Below are 17624 nucleotides of genomic sequence, written 5' to 3' on the forward strand. Positions count from 1 at the left end.
CACTGAAAGCCCCTAATCTAACCCTACGTGTAGAAGAAGTTTGGTGTGTAGTGTGATGAGCATATTGCGAATAGACTGAGCAACTCTCTGGTAAGAGACCCATTTGGGAAGAAGAACATGGAATTTCTGATGGTTAAAAACACGTTTGCAAGTGTGAAGTGCTTTGTGCGGGACATACATAAGCAGAGTCAAGGCTGGAGCTGACTCTACTGGTAAAGGAAGGTGCAGCAACTAATCTAGCAAAAGTTAACAGAACAAAAGGCACTTAAAAGTATCTGTTCTGCCTACAGGCCATGCCCATTTAGCCAAATCCACAGAACCAACAGCTTTTTAAACTTTATAGAATCATAGAAGCCATTGACAATCTGATGCAAACTATGAACTTGGTTAAGAAAAATGCTCAGATTTGCAGATTATTTCAGAGTTTCACAGATTGCTGCAGCCCAGTGTGATCATTTTGCTTGTTGTCAGCCATTCATTTATTCAATTATTCATACCGTGTTGAAGCACATGGGAGAAACAAGCAGGCACATTTCCACTGCAGTTAGAGATCAGCTCCTGCTTGCCAAATGTGCTTTCTCCTTACCTCACATCCCACGCACATGGGCCTCCAGCGGCAGAAATTCCATGGAAAAAGGAGACCCAATTTCACTACATATTTAGTAATTAGCAACTAAGGGATAGTTCTCCCAAATTTGCTGTGACTCACTAGCAATACAAATATAACAAATGCACAAGATGAAATTAACCTAATAGTCACATAATTATATAAGCCAGTCTCTTTGTCAACTCCTGAAAAATGGAAGCAGATGTACATAAAGCATTGTCAGCTGTATAATCTAAATAGCAAATCTGCAAAACCCTACGTAGTGTTTTAGTTAAGATCAAAACAGAAACGTCATAGAATAACATGGTCTCCTCTTCACATCAATTATTTACAAAGTGAAGATATTGTTTTCCAGGCTGAACAGTCTTGTAAATGAAAATTCACTATCTGGTCCACAAAGTTACTTTCCCTCTCTTTAGGGGAAAGGCAGAGTTGTTTTACATAAATGAGTTGGAGGTGAAAGGGGCACCTTATTAGCCAAGTTTAAGTGTTTTCATCCAGATCTATGACTAAAAGACCCTATAAACCCTATAATCAAAGCTATTCTTATTGTTCCTTCCTCCTTTCCTCACCACAAACAACAAAAATTAAAATGAAACAAAATCTAAAAGTTATGCGGAATGATAAATAAACTTGTCAATGTGATCTCGAAATCTTTGTAAGAGCACTGCAAGGCAAAATGATAATACTCAGGTTTTTCACTTAAGCATTACCATCAAAGAGTAGTTACAATGACTTCTTAAGTATTTCCAAGTGGCTGATGGCATCTATACAGATGAAAAAGAGGTAACAATCATATTCATGAAATATAGGGGTAACACAACACTGGCAAGGAGTTCCATTTTTGCATTCTTCACTTAAACCTTTTCTCTAACTGTGGCCAGAGGAAAACAGTAAGTGACTGTAATTGTTCAATGACTCATGCATAGACAATGCTTCTGACAGTGTAAGATTTTTCCTTCTGTTAAATAACAATAAGTCTAAAAATGTATTCTTTGTGGCTCGGAAAGACACAGTAATTTAATAAAGCTAGGGAACCCTGGCTCACTTGAGAAGCTTCATGCAGATGACAGCAGTGAGAAGAGTGTTAACACAGTGATTACCATTTTCTTGTGAGAATATATTAGGAAAAAGAAAAACAACTTGAAAGGTAGCAAAGCAAATGCAGACATACGCCCTTTGGTCTAAAGTCTGTGCTAAAGGCAAGAATATATCCCTTTTTTTGTGCAAAAAAAAAAAAAAAAATCTCCAAAGGAAAATTAATTTTTCTTTCAAAATAGCCTTGTGTCTTTTGTATGCTATTTCACTTACACGATTCTATCAAGGCAACGCTCTCTGACTGCCCATGAGACTTGCTTTCAAGTTACTGTTGAGACAGCTAAGTAGGAAAAGTGGCAAAGGGATTTCCTGATACAATTTGTCATGAGGTGTGTGGTTTACTGGGAAGCCTTCAAAACACAATGTCTAATTGCTTTCCTCAAGAAATGCATAAAAAATTTCATATGCCCAATATCAAGAAGTTGAAGGTAAATTCTGCTTTGCATCAGAGAAATGAAGTTTATCCACACTATGGGAGAAAGAGAAAGAGTTTGAAAAGTGAATGAGGGTTATTATTACAGAAAGCTGCCTGGGTTTCTCTGAGTCTTTACAGAGTATGAGATTTGTTTGGAGAGCTATGCATTTTTAGCACATTAATCACATCTATATTCAAATGGAAAAGGATCAAAACACTTTCCAGAGTAGAATATTAATGATCTTAGACTGTGCCACTGATTTTAAATTATTCCAAGTTCTGACTTAATTTGATCTGGGTGATTATTTCTCACATGCAGTGTTTGATGTTGATAATTTATTTCTCACATGCAGTGTTTGATGTTGATCATTTATTTCTCACATGCAGTGTTTGATGTTCATAATTTATTTTTCATATTCAGTGGGAGTAATCTGGGGCGTATTTTCAGTTTATCCTCACACCTAACTTTACCTGTTCCACCTACATCACGCTCTCCAGCCCAAATTCCTTCTCAAGCATCAGCTTCCAACTAAACAGCTCTATTTAGACAGGTCTTCCAACCTAAAATGCCCCAAATTAAATATAACATTTCTCCCTTAAATCATAGTCTCCTAAGGCACCACCATCCAACAAATTACCTACAGAAAGTCATCCTCAATACACATCCTCATTAAAATATCGTCAGAGTCCAAACACCGTGCTTCCAATGTATCCTACCTTCCGTCTCTCAGATTTCTGCCGTTTCTTTTATCTGTTTTCCCTCTGTATTCGTTCAAGGCTTTGACATTTCCCATCAATATTTCTATCATAAGCTTCTTCCTTCCCAGGTTATAGGTTCTTCACACCTTCCTCCACCACGCTACCAAAGTTATCCTTTTTTTTTTTTTTTTTTTTTTGAGACGGAGTCTCACTCTGTCCCCTAGGCTGGAGTGCAATGGCACGATCTCGGCTCACTGCAACCTCCACCTCCTGGGTTCGAGTGATTCTCCCACCTCAGCCTCCCACCTCAGTTGTTACAGGCCACAACACCCTTCCCAGCTACTTTTTGTATTTTTGCAGAGAAGGGGTTTTGCCATGTTGGCCAGGCTGGTCTTGAACTCCTGACCTCAGGTGATCTACCTGCCTTGGCCTCCCAAAGTGCTGGGATTACAGGCGTGAGCCACCGCGCCCAGCTGATAAAGTTGGCATAGGCAATGGGGCTTTCTTTTTTGACCTGGCCCTTGTCTACATTTAGGCTCAACTTATACCATTTCTATAGGTGATAAAATGAGTCTCGGGTCTTTTCTGAGTGTGATTGTGTAGAAAGACTTCGTCTTTGTATGCTGGAGAGGTACCTTTATTGAGTGATTTTTTACAACAGTAAAATATGTCATACATAATTTTTAAAACCAAGCCTTTACATGGCATATTCTTCTAAGCTTCAGTGAAAAGCAATTATAGTCAGGTGGGGAAAAAATGAATAAAGCAGAAAGGTAACAGTCCTGAAAAATAGATTTACATATCCGGAATGCTTACCCCAATGACTGCCGAAAAGGTATCTTCCAGCTTCTTGCTGTTTGAAACGAATCTGTCTTGAACACCAGGAGCATACTATTATTGTGGCTCTTCATATTTGGTGGGCGCTTGGAACCACATAATTTGCCAAGAAGGGGATCGCTGGTATTGGCACCATCATTAATTGCCAGGTAGTCATGGGAGCAGGAGGTGGAAGGAACCGCATCAAAATCTCTGAACCTGTGAAATGTACCTTGTTAATACTGATGTTTCCATTTGGACGTCTACTAAATTGTAGCTTTAGCTATTGCAAAAAATGACAAGGAAAAAACTAACAGCAGAGCATTCAAGCCTCACTTGATAGGAAATATTAGAAATCAGACAGTACCTTACTGATCAGTTCAAAAGTTTCGCCAAATTTGTTTTTAGTAATTACAATACACCAAAAACTGTGATAGCAGCTGGGGATGTCAAGGTGAGTAAGATACAGTCTTAAGACTTCAAGGAATTCACAGTCTATGGCATATTAAAGTCCATCTGAGATCAAGTTTTGAAAAGTTGAACTGATACTTATTATCCCAGCAACACTTCAGGTTTTTAGGCCTCATTAAAAATATGGTATTTACTCTTCCCTTTTTATTTTATGAGATGAAGTAGAACTTATGGAAAGCACACTAATATAATAGAAGAAATGCTGGTTTTAGAATCATAGCTCCATTCTCCTTCTCACAGTCTCATTTCCCTCTTTTAAAATGGAGTTTCTATTAAGGTCAGGTGAAAAACAAGAAATTCCCATATAAGATCTCTGTGGTGGTCACTGACTCTTCTGCACATGGTTCCAGCTCTCTGCCTCCCCAGCACCGGTAGGATTGCCCTAGGTGCACACTTTGAGGTTTGGAATGGCTGCTGGGAGTTGCTTTGACCACAGAAATGTAAGCAGGAGGGAGACATATTACTTTATGGAAGAAGTTTTACAAATGACTACTTGCTTTTCCACATTGCCTTCCCACTGCAGTGATGATCATGGAAGCAAATGTAAAAATGAAGCTTCCATCAGCCTGGGTTGTTGAATGACCATGATGAGCAGAGTTTCCATGCCAGGCCACACTGAACATACTCATTTAAATGAGAAATAAACTTGTTGAGTTAAGTTGCTGTGCCATGGGGTTGTTTGTTACCATGCATAACCTATCCTGACAGATGCTTTTCTCTGTCTTATACAGTGTTTAATTTAGGCCTTATTCTTGATCATTTGAAATAACAATTTCCAGAGTTCCTGAACAAGCAAGGCTTCCTACATTTGGTTTTACTTTAGAGTTTTATGGTGGGTTTATTATAGCTTATTTTTTAAACTTGTTTAAATTATTTGTGATCTTGTCCTCATTTTTGTAGGTTCTTCTGCTTTTCCTTTTCTCTCTCTCTCTTTTTTTTTTTTTTTTTTTTTTTTTTTTTTTTTGAGATGGAGTCTTACTCTGTTGCCCGGGCCGCAGTGTAGTGGCACAATCTTGGCTCACTGCAACCTTCACCTCCCAGGTTCAAGCAATTCTCTTGCCTCAGCCTCCAAAACAGCTGGGATGACAGGTGTGTACCACTACGCTCAGCTAGTTTTTGTATTTTTTTTTTTGTTAGAGATGGGGTTTCCACCATGTTGGCTAGGCTGGTCTTGAACTCCTGACCTCAGGTGATCCGCCTGCCTCTGCCTTCCAAAGTGCTGGGATTACAGGCATGGGTCAATAGGCCCAGCCTGCTTTTTCAATTTATTTTTGCCAGTAGCTCTAATAAATATTCCATAATATGGAATAATTTTGAAAATATATAATAAGCTGTCCCTTGAGATAGCTAAATACTTATTGTAATGATACTACGATTGGTCAAAATATGCTTGGAAATAATATCTGGACTTTTTATTATTAGTAGTATACTTTAAAGTTCTAGGGTACATATGCACGGCATGCAGAATTGTTACATATGTATACATGTGCCGTGTTGGTTTGCTGCACCCATTAACTCGTCATTTGCATTAGGTATTTCTCCTAATGCTCTCCTTCCCCATCCCCCCACCCCATGACAGGCCCCAGTGTGTGATGTTCCCCAGCCTGTGTCCAAGTGATCTCATTGTTCAATTCCCACCTATGAGTGAGAATATGTAGTGTCTGGTTTTCTCTCCTTGTGATAGTTTGCTCAGAATGATGGTTTCCAGCTTTATCCATGTCGCTGCAAAGGACATGAACTCATCCTTTTTTATGGCTGCATAGTATTCCATGGTGTATATGTGCCACATTTTCTTAATCCAGTCTATTATTGATGGACATTTGGTTGTTTCCAAGTCTTTGCTATTGTGAATAGTGCCACAATAAACATACATGTGCATGTGTCTTTATAGTAGCATGGTTTATAATCCTTTGGGTATATACCCAATAATGGGATCGCTGGGTCAAATAGTTCTAGATCCTTGAGGAATCGCTACACTGTCTTCCACAATGGTTGAACTAGTTTACACTCCCACCAACAGTGTAAAAGTATTCCTATTTCTCCACATCCTCTCCAGTATCTGTTGTTTCCTGACTTTTTAATGATCATCATTCTAACTGATGTGAGATAGTATCTCATTGTGGTTTTGATTTGCATTTCTCTGATGACCAGTGATGATGAGTATTTAGCCATCACAAGGGACAACTTCAAAAAAGGCAGTACTCTTTTGGATATAGAAGTTTTCATATGTTAGTTAAAAACTAGTCATATTATTTTGTAATATTCATCATTTTATAAATTTAACAAGATGGACAGTAACTTCCTAAATCATCGCCCCCATGCGGGGTCTTTTTGTAAACCATAGAATATTGTGTATTGATAATGATTAAATTCATTTGTGATGGCCTGTTTCTCAGATGTGTTCTCTTCATATCACCTTCTGGTTTAGTTTCATTCAATTACGTTTATTACTAAAGTGTGCTCCTTGAAACACTAGGTCCATAAGATCAAGCATAAGTACTGTAATGAAATACATTTAAGAAATGTAGCCTACTGTATTCCCTCTTGGATTTTCACAATGCATATAAACACACCAACAGCACACACTAAAAAGAAAATATATAATAAATGCTTCCTTTTAATAGCCTTGAGAAAAAAAATGTTAATTTTTTTTCTAAAAGGTTTTGGTTGGTTGAAGGTTTTCAAACTGATGATAAGGAAGGAGGTGAAAAAATTATTGATTTTCTTTTACCACATGTAATATTTAATGTTATTGTAAAAGATTAGAGAAGAACAATAGCTAGATAATTTCCAACAACACTGCATTCATTTTAATTCTCAACAGAAAACATATTTATTTTCCACAATAAGAATCCACAAAGAAAGATAAAATCTCAGTTTCTGAGAGTACTTAAATCTGCTTTGGCTTTTTATTTTACATAATTTTCCTAGGAGAGCACAGAAGAGATCTGAAAAAGCCCATTGACAGAAAAATTTGTGTAGCCAGAATCTTTGAGAGCCTTTTATTAATATCTGCATCTTCTACCACACCTGGAATCTTATTTGTTTCATAGAATGTAGGCTCTTAGTTCACAATAAATAATTCTCTAAACCTGCAGACGTAGGCTGGGTGCAGTGGCTCACACCCGTAATCCCAGCACTTTGGGAGGCCAAGGCAGGTGGATCACTTGAGGTCAGGCGTCCAAGACCAGCCTGGCCAACATGGCAAAGCCCCATCTCTACCAAACATACGTATACAAAAAAAATCAGCCAGGCTGGTGGCACACACCTGTAGTCCCAGCTACTCGGGAGGCTAAGGTGGGAGGATCGCTTGAACCCGAGAGGCAGAGGTTGCAATGAGGCAAGATCACGCCACTGAACTCCAGCCTGGGTGACAGAGTGAGACCTTGTCTCAAATAAATAAATAAATAAATCAGTAAAATAAAATAAAATAAACATGCAGACATAAATTTGATTATGGTGAGCTCTAGGATCCAGGCTGAAAACTGAAAAAATATATTTAGATTATATATATATACACACACACACATATATATAGAGAGAGAGAGACAGAAAGAGAGAGAATATATAACATACCTGTATGAGTTGGTGTGTATACCATGGTGGGAATGTTTGTGTTCCCCTAAATTCATATGTTCCCTAAGCTAATGGTATTAAGAGGTGGGGCCTTTGGGAGGTGATTAGGTCATGGGGGAGGAGCCCTCACAAATGGGATTAGAACTTTACAAAAGAGGCCCGAGAGAGAGCCCTTATCCCTTCCATCTCATGAAGACACAGCAAGAAACTGCCTTCTATGAGCCAGAAAACAGGAGCTCACCAGGCATCGAATCTGTCTTGACCTTGGACTTTTGCAGCCTTCTGTTGTTTATAAGCCACCCAGTTTATGGTATTTTGTTAAAGCAATCTGAACAGAACAAGGCAATAATCCTACACATATAAGAAACAGATAGTGAGTCACAGCAGCAAACAGCTCACCGTTACGCTTCCACGCCTGGGCAGGTGTACTTCACAGGCCTCCTGCTCCTGGCCATCTGACAGTTTTTGTTCTTTTGTCCCCAGGACCTAAAGGACGCTCTGTTTTCCTACAAATAGTCCCGGTGGGAGCTGCAGTTTTCTTTGAGGTCCAGCCTATAGAACACTTACTGCCTGATACAGGAACCAAATCAGGCTTGATGAGAGATGTCTTTCAGTTTGAGAGCCAACTGATACATGAGGTCTTTGGAAGTAAACTGCAGGGAGTACAGGATCTTTAGGGCAGAAAATGATAACAGACAAATAGAGGGGAGGTAGGTAGGTGTGGTCTTAGCCCATCAGGCTTCTATATGCAAAGTCCTATATGGCCATGAACTATATTACCTTTCAGAGTTTCCCACCACATGCCGTACACCACTGAAACAGGCTGTCGGAGAAAACAGTCTTGAACTTTATCATTCTGGAGAATGGGAGGTTGCATTACCCTCATCAGTCTTGTTGGGAATAGGTAAGACTGGGGAGAAAATTGACCAAGGACGCAAGCCATCTCTTATAGCATCAGTTTAGAGGTGGTCTGATACAGGAATAAAAATAGATATCTTAAGTAGTTAGAAAATGTATCCTTGGAGGCCTGGCGTGGTGGCTCACGCTTATAATCCTAGCACTTTGGGAGGCTGAGGCGGGCGGATCACTTGAAGTCAGGATCACTTGACATGTTAGCCTGACTAACATGCACTCCAGCCTGGGTCACAAAGTGAGACTTTGTCTCAAAATAAATAAATAAATAAATAAATAATAAAAAAGAAGAAAATGTGTCATTTGAGGACAGTTTCGGTAAACACTGAGGACCTGGTGTTCGGAGGAAGCCTGGCAGGAATTCAGATTTTGACTCTTTATGTGTGTGTAACTTTCGGAAAGCAATTGGACCCTTCTGAGCCTTAGTTTCCTCATCAGTGAAATCGGAATAATCTATACAATTCCCAATCTATAATCTATATATACCTCATATGACTGTTTTAAGAATAAAATGAGACAATTATTGCAAGTGTGAATCAAAGTTCTTTGTGTATGATAAATATTCAACAAATGGCAACCGCTTTCTCTTGCCCTTCCTCTCTGCTTTGATTTCAAGAGGGGTTTATACCTTGACAATCCATTCTATGATGCTCCTTCACAAGTGCTGGGAAACTACAATGACTGTTTTAACTGGTGAGTGCTTGTTTTTCACCCTTAGTTACTACAGGCTTGTGTGGAGAGGGGGAGTGTCATTTCCCAGGCTGAACTATCATCTAGGAACCTCACTCCTCTGTGTAGATTTCCGTCCAGACTGCCCAATGAGAATCAGTGCTCTCCAACAATAAAGGAATGGCTCTTCTGTAAATAATGCTGAGAGGATTTTCTTAAGAAAGCCAATTTGTCTTACGTACTTGAGCTTGATAACTTTGTCGTCACTAACGGTGATGGTATACAGACAGTGCATATTGTTTGGGTAGTCTGAGTACGAATAGGCAGGACTCTTGATGATTCCAGAAAAGAAACAGAACACACCACCACAGGCTGCAACAGGAGACAAGGGAATATGAAGAGAATAATGATTAGTACCAGCATGGAAAAATGATTTTGAGAGATTCTATACTGTTGTGCATTTTTCCCTAAGAGAGATAATAATTATTTTTCTTAAAGTGACTTGTATCTCCCTTCATTGTGTTTACAAATAATTCTGATTTTTTTTCATCTAGGAAGGAAAATAAAAGACAGAAAATTGAGGGTAAAAGACAGGGAAGAATATTTAAAGGCACATATTGGAAAGGAATCAGTCTGAGTCAAATTGATAGCCAGAGTGAAAACCCACCACTGAATCACGCACCTCTGATAATGGTTATCGGGGGCACCTGAGTGGGTAGTCTGTCCCCAGGGGTCCTGCCTGGGGACAGGCTGCTCCTCCAACCCAGGTGGCTCCTGAGCAAGTGGCCACCTGAATGCACGCCACCGTCTGTGCACACCTCTCCCACGCCTCCAACACAACTTCAGGGTCTGCAAAGTGATAGCCAGAGATTAGGTGAAACCTTGCGTAACACATTTTTATGAGATAGCTTATCTTTCCTTGCCTTTGTTTATAAATTGTCCTTTAAAAAGTTGGGGAAGGTTGACTGCCCTTGAAATGATTTGCTGGAAGCACCCTTTTGCAGATTGAAAGCAGTTAATTTTTTAACATTTTTAGAGCATGGGTAACTAATGAAAATATTTGATTCCATGTGGTTTAACGAAGAGTTTGTTTCTTCTTTCAGAGGTGTTGGCTGGTTTAGCGGAAGGAGAATGAGACTAAGAGCCTGCAGGCCTGGCTGAAAGTGCTGCGCTGCTCCCTAACCAGCTGTGTCTCCCTTAGCAAACCTCCCTTCCTAACTTGGTTTCTCATTTGTCAAATTGCAAAAATATAATGTCTACCTCACCTGTTTCATGTGATACCTGTGCGATCAAATGTAGGTCAGCTCTTCTATCTGATCTCATTTTTATTTTAATTTGTAAAATAATTTCCTCATTTGTCTCCCAACTAGAACAGTGTAAGTGCAAGTTCTTTGTAAAACTGCAAAAGTAGTAAATCATGTATAAATACTCACTAGGTGTCAGGAATTGTGCTAGGTGTACAGTGTATTCTTTATTATTTACAATATTTATTGTTATTATTTGAAAAACCTTTATTATTTTATTTTCTATTTTAGATTCACAGGGTATGTGTGCAGGTTTGTTACATGGGTATATTGTACAATGTGAGGTTTGGGCTTCTATTGATCCCATCACCCACACAGTGAACATAATACCCGATAGGTAGTTTTTTCAACCCTTGCCCCTCTCTTTTCTTTCCTCTTTTTAGAATCCCCAGTGTTTGTTTTTCCCATTGTTGTGTCTATGTGTATGTTTTTTGTTTCAAGAGACAGGCTCTTGCTATGTTTCCCAGGTTGGTCTCGAACCCCTGGGCTCAAGTGATCCTCCTGCCTCAGCCTCCTGAGTAGCTGCCGTTGCAGATGTGCACCACCACACTGGGCCACAATGTGTTCTTTTATCATCACAGTGACCCTTTGAGGAAAATAATGTATTATCCCAGTTTCCAGCTCAGAAAACTGAGGCTCTGATAAGTGGAGCCAACATTCAATCACATATTTGTTTCACTGATGAGCCTTTTTTTAATCACTGTCCACACAGCCACGATTACTATTTTACTTTTATTGTTTCAGCCAATAACAGTGACACAATGAGGGCACAGAGGATTTTATTTTCTCAGAGATGGGAGTTCTTATGGTTGACCTGGTAACATTCCATTTACAGAGCACCTATGTATTCCTCAGTTATAACTGCATTTCCACAAGAGATGTTAAATAGTAACTCCCTAGAAGACTGTGAGAAGGGAGAAGACCTTGGCGACATTGACCCCATCCCTCACAAGTTAGCCCTACTGCTTGAGTACAATTATTGAGTCATCCTTGTCAGATAATCAAATATAATTTTTTTAAGAGACAGGGTCTTGCTTTGTTGCCTGGGCTGGAGTGCAGTGGCACAATCACAGCTCACTGTAGCCTTGAACTCCTGGGCTCAAACGATCCTCCCACCTCAGCCTCCTAAGTAGCTGAGATTACAGGCACATGCCACCATGCTCAGCTAATTTTTAAAATTTTTTTGTAGAGATGGTGTCTCTCTAATGTAGCCCAGGCTGGTCTCAAATTCCTGGCCTCAAGGGATCCTCCCTTCTCAACTCCCTAAGGTGCTGGGATTAGAGGCATGAGCCATCAGGCCTGGCCTGTGAATATGTTCTGGATATAAGTTAAGAGCTTTTGGAAATGAATTTCTCACTAGATTCCTACTTTAGTACAGTGAATGATATCTCCTCTCTGCTGCCTTTGGTCATTTATATTAATAAAATGAGAAGAAGAGCAAAGGGAAACACAAATATATTATGCAAGGCTTTCTGGTAAAGGATTTTTGTCATAAAGGGCTTAATTTTTCTAAGCTAAGCATGGTACTTGTTACTTATTTATGTATTTATTCATTTATTTATGTTGGCTTCAGAGTATTCACTTCCTTGTTGTTGGATAATAACTGTTAGAAGAGAAATTTGTCACTCCCCCTTCTGGTCCCCCTGCACTTACTCTGTGTCTGATAGCATTGGTGGGTTAGCAAGGAGTGATTTTCTATATAGCCCACACCTGATGATTCTGCATGGAGACTAGTAAAGACCAGAATTAGGAGGGTTGGTGGCAAGAATGAAAATGACTTCAGAAAGAAGAAAAGGGTTTTCATTCCGTAGAAGTGATTTATGCTCTAAGGATCAGCCACCCGACCAGCCACTGGCTGAGCACTGTCAACATTCTCAGCACTAGGGATGCAAACGCTGTTGGTTGGAGCTCCATTTCTAGCGGGAAGGTGGTCTTGGATAGGGGTGGGGGTAGGGGCAAAAGGATGGAAATTGCTCACAGGGGCCAGGTGAGGACAAATAACTTTCAGGAAGAAGAGCAGAAATCTCTTTCATGGAGAAGAGTTGTTTGATCAAATAGTTTCAGATGCTCAAAATTTGTGGTGACCAGAGGGGTGGAATTTAGTTAAGACATCCTTCTACTGAGGATAAACAACATCCTGTGTCTACTATGTGGGCTTACAATTAACCTAACTTGGAGGGAGTTTATGTCTTGACTCACAGTTGCATTTTTTTATGAAGGAAGTCTCATTAGAAGAGGCCGTGGCTTTTGGGGTGCTTTATTTGCAGAAACTGGACTCAGGGCAGGGCTGGGGAAGGTGGAATGGCGGTTATGGGTCATAGCCACAAAGAACCAGGTGCAAATATGTCATTAAAAGCAGGGGGCTCTGTTGCCTCAAGTCTTGGGGTGAGCCTGGGGTCTTCCTTCAGAGCACTATGCTTCTGACTTTTGAGAAATGTCTTTCCCTCACAATACATATAGATTCTTTTCTTTTGTTTTCTGACTTCTCCTGTGGGCCTGATATGGTAAGAAAAATGAAGAAATGCTCATCTAAACTTGTTTTGACATGCACCTTTTAACATTCTGCAGCTGCCACTGCTTTTGATGTAGGATTTTTCTTCTCGGTCACTTTGCAAGCCAGGGACTTCTGGCTGGCAATGCCCGACATGAGCCCTGCTTGGCTATGCTGGCATGCCCCAGCTCACCTGTGTTACAGCTTGTACCTGCGTTCAGTGGTTCTGGAGTTCTTGTATCACATCCAAGAAGAATGAGGATATTGAAGGCTGGACATTGAAGGTTGAGGAGGGTGGTAAAGAATTTTATTGAGTGATAAAACAGTTTTCAGCTGAGAGGGGACATGGGGTAGTACCCCAATCCAAAGGTAAGAAAGTTCTACATGTGGCTGGGTCCAGGGCATTTTATGGACTCAGAAGCGGGGTGTGTGCTGATTGTTTTGTGAGTATGCAAAAAAGGTTAAAGTGAAGACACCACTTAAATGTGGGCATGACAGTGTAGAAAAACCAATTAGGGAAGAGTAGGTATATGTAAAATAGGTGAAGGGTGGGGACCAGTCAGAGGAAAGCACATCAAATGGGAAGACAAGTTCTCAATCTAGTCTGAGGATTTAACTGGTAGTTTGACTTTCAGACTTTGTAACAGTCTTCGGCTGGGGGTTTCACTAGGACCCGCCCCTATTTGCCCAGGCATTTGACTGCCTCCTGTCACTATCGCTGTCTTCTGCTCTCAAAATAAAGTCACGTCCAGCAGAGAAAATTCAGTGTTGGCGTGAAGGCTGAACACATAGTCTCCCTTACTCTTATTTTGTGTTTGGTAGTTGATTCATGGCTTCATATCAAGGCAAAAAGTCCTGTCTTAACTTGTCAAAGCCACTGCAGATTTTTCTCCCGGCAAAGTGCAGGCAGTAGAACTATCAGATTCAGCTGGGTTTTGCAGAGAGTCCCAACTAGCGATCTCCTTGCCTCTTCTCATCTAACTTCATACCTGGGGTGGCTGTTGTGACTTTGTTTTCTGAAGTCATAATCAGACACCCACCCCATGTGATTTCATGGTCAAACATCCTCTATGATCCCATAAGCAGACACCCCTATAATCCCATGAGCAGATGCTTCCTGTGACACAGTCAGGTGTCCTCGGAGCTCCCTCAAGAGCCCCTGGGCCCCACCTCCTTCATCCTATTATCTGACACTCTCAGAACACCTTGCCAATTTCCCCATTTGAGCACTCCACCCCAACAAGTATCAGAATTAGGGGGAACAAAAAGTAATGCTTCATCAGGAACAAGTTGCCCTCAGCTGAAGGGAGAAGGGTAGAGGAAAAGAGAAAGAAGTCCCTAAAGGCATCATGGATTTCACAGTCCTAGGGTAGATACTTGGAGAAATAAATGCTCTGAGCCACAGTCTGCATGTAACATGAGATGCAGAAAAATTACCCTTTCAATTCCTTCTCTTTTCTTTTCTCTTTCCTCCCTCTCTTCCTACCTTTTCTATTTGTTAAATGCATTTGCTGTTCATAAGATCTCAGAGAATAAATCATTCCCTAAAATGCAGAGGTCTAGTTATATAGTGCCATTAGCATCTTCCTTCTCAACACAAGCTAACCACCTAGAGTCCTGACATTCATTCATTATTTTCTTTGTTCATTTCATTTATTGAGTGTATACTTTGTTCCAGTCCTAGTGTTTCCAAAAGAATAAAAGCAATGACAACTTTTGTTTGTGGAGTATTTTCCATCAGTAGACACTAGATTAAGTGTGTAACCGGCAAAATACATTCACAAAATGGTCCCAACAACTTAATTGTTACTGCCTGTTTTCCAGATGAAGACTGAGGTTTCAAGAATTAAATCACTTGGTCAAGGTCAGCAGAGCCAGGCACACAGCAGTTTGAGGATGGACTCTAACCTTGCTGTATGCTGTGCTCTTTCCAGGACTGGTTCTCCAACTTTAGCTGCATCAAAATGCTTGGGGGACTTTTAAGAACATCCATTTCTAGGCCCTGCTCTCAAAGTCTGTGATTTATAAGTTTGAAAATTCTCATTTCCAACAAGTTCCCAGATATTGTTAATGGGGACCCGACTTTGAGGACCGCTGCTCTATGCTATCCTGCCTCTCACGCAGTTTCCCTCAGGTGCATCTGCTTGAGGGAAGGTGAAATGTACCCTGCAATTAATTTGCAGCTCAAATTCATGCGACCTGTAGACAGAAGAGCCCGCTTTCCCCACCCGAACTCCACATGCTACCCTTTTCCTGCCCTGTATCCGCAATTGAGAAGTCACCTTGGATTCTACTTCTTCCTTCGAGCGTTCTAAGAAAATACTCTCTGGGGAGAAAACCGCTTTGATTCAAGGTGCTGGTTGCTCTTAGCGATGGCAGAAGAAGCTACTCCGCGTGTTTCAGGGCGCTGGGAATGAAAGTGTGGAACACAATACAGGCTGGTAAAGAATCCGCACATTCACTTCTGCTCAAAACACCAGCATCAGACTTCAGTTGCTCTAGAACACCATTCTGAATCCTGAAAACAGATAGCAAGAACAGCAGCTGTACAGGAACTCTTTGTTTATGGAATCCCTCATGTAAACACAGCGAGGGTGATGGATCATCACTCGGCCCGTAAACATGGCTGTGCTCCAGCAGGAGTCTTGTCCTCATCTGAGCCCACTGACCTCTTCCTGTGTCTGCAAACAGTGGCAAAGCGGAAACAGAAAGGAAACAGAAGTGAGGAAATGGTGTTTGCGTTGCAAAACATGGAAGAACAATTGGCATTGTGATTCCCAGGATGAGCAGGACCCCACCGGCTTGCAGAGGCACCAACTCTAGAGGGGGTGGTTCCATTCTCTGGCCCTGAAAGTATGTGCTTTCCGCAGCCTTGAATTTGTCCTGCCTCTAAGGAAGTTATTTACACTTTTGCACAGTGGGATAGTTTTATGAGCCAACCCTCTCATTTTTATGAGGGTTTCCAGGGTGAAGCAGTTATACAATCTTACACCAACACACCAGCTTCAGTGAAGAACAAACAATATAAAGTAGGCCATCCAGACCCATAAAGCAGGCAACACCGAACCGTTGTGATTTAAACTCAGTTCAGTGATGACCTGGCTTATTACTATAAGATAGAGGAATGAACAGAGCCTATGCAGAGAGAGGGAGCAAGTGAGTGGGAAATAAATAATTCATTGTGCTCCTTCCAGAAGCTATAAGTTGAAGGGACAGAAATCTCATTATCAGAAAAAGGACCAAAATTCAATTGTTAGGATGTTCTTTCAAATTACTTTTCAGATTTGTTGGTTGAAGGAAATGACACCACCTTCTACCAAATATTTGGTAAGCAATCCATCATCAACGCAAGGCTTTCAGACTTTAATATGGCTTTCTGTGTATGACAAACCAACTTCTCCTCCATGAATCTGTGGAGAACGAGGTCTCTGAGTGTGCTTGTATTTACAAATGAGTTTGCTAAGCTTTGACTTCATAAGAAGACAGGGCTAATTAGGAACTAGACTGTGGATCTTAAATTTATCAGCAGGCTAAGTAGCTAGTGACTGCCCCAATCAGAGCCAGCTTCTAGGAAAGGAAACAGGACTTATTTACATTTAGAGTGATGCCCAGCTTCTTAATCGCCTCAAAGTATTTACAGATTAACTTTACTACCAGCAGTTCAAGAGGCAGGATGAACCCTGGCAGGGCGTGTGCTTCTCTGCCTCTCTCTTCTTCTGGAGCTGCCGATTCCTTATTTCAGCCTGTGTTCCTTGACTGTATCTTTTTGTTAAACCCTGGAAAGTTTCTTTCTGATGCTGTCCTGCAAAGTAATCTGTAGTTTATTTGGCAAGCCTCCTGATAAAGCAATTTTCTAAAGCCTTACCAGAATTGCTAAGGGTCACCAGCATGGCCTGGTATATGTGCACAATATAAGACAGAAATCATTCTGGTAAACTTTCTTTGACAGAAAATGTTTGTATTAAATTGTTGGGTTATTATGGATTGCACATGCTGGATAACAGAGGTGACCCCAGACTTCTCACATGGCTCTGTGGTTGCTTATAAATGAACACTACTAAGGATTAGATAAATTTTGGATTAGAAATTTCTAATTAGTCAATAAAAGTGACCAGAGCAGTTAGGATGGTAGATACATATATCAGTAGCAGTTTCAGTCACATTTGAGTTTAACACAATCTCCAATTCAATTTGAAATTTTTATTACAGTATTTGAATCTGCAGTCTCTAATTATCTTATGGTTTCTGAACTCAGCAGAGGATGATAAGATTTGCTGGTGGGCTGTGTGTGATACCTTCCCTGCCTTATCTAAAGAATTGTTGTAAAGATTTATACGATATTTGTTGTCAACTGAAAGGAGTTGTGCAAATATAAGCTAACTTGACATTCAATTATTTAATATTCTAATAACATGTTTACTCATCTTTTGTGTTTTAGTTTTAAAAATTGAAACTACATAAAATACTATCTCTTTAAAATCATTATGGTTTTCTCTTTATGCAATAAGCTACCATGTCAAATCTTTAAAGCAAACTGTCTTCTAGAACAGATTAACGAAAAAAATG

At 40.3% G+C, this 17624-nt stretch overlaps 1 pseudogene; it reads right to left on the reverse strand.

The window, feature by feature from the left end:
* Nucleotides 1–15051, reverse strand: part of LOC126962222 (cubilin-like) — a 53642-nt pseudogene extending 38591 nt beyond the window's left edge.
* Nucleotides 15052–17624: the final 2573 nt, after the last annotated feature.

The sequence above is a fragment of the Macaca thibetana genome, chromosome 9 (genome assembly GCF_024542745.1).
Source record: "Macaca thibetana thibetana isolate TM-01 chromosome 9, ASM2454274v1, whole genome shotgun sequence".
Classification (NCBI taxonomy): Eukaryota; Metazoa; Chordata; class Mammalia; order Primates; family Cercopithecidae; genus Macaca; species Macaca thibetana.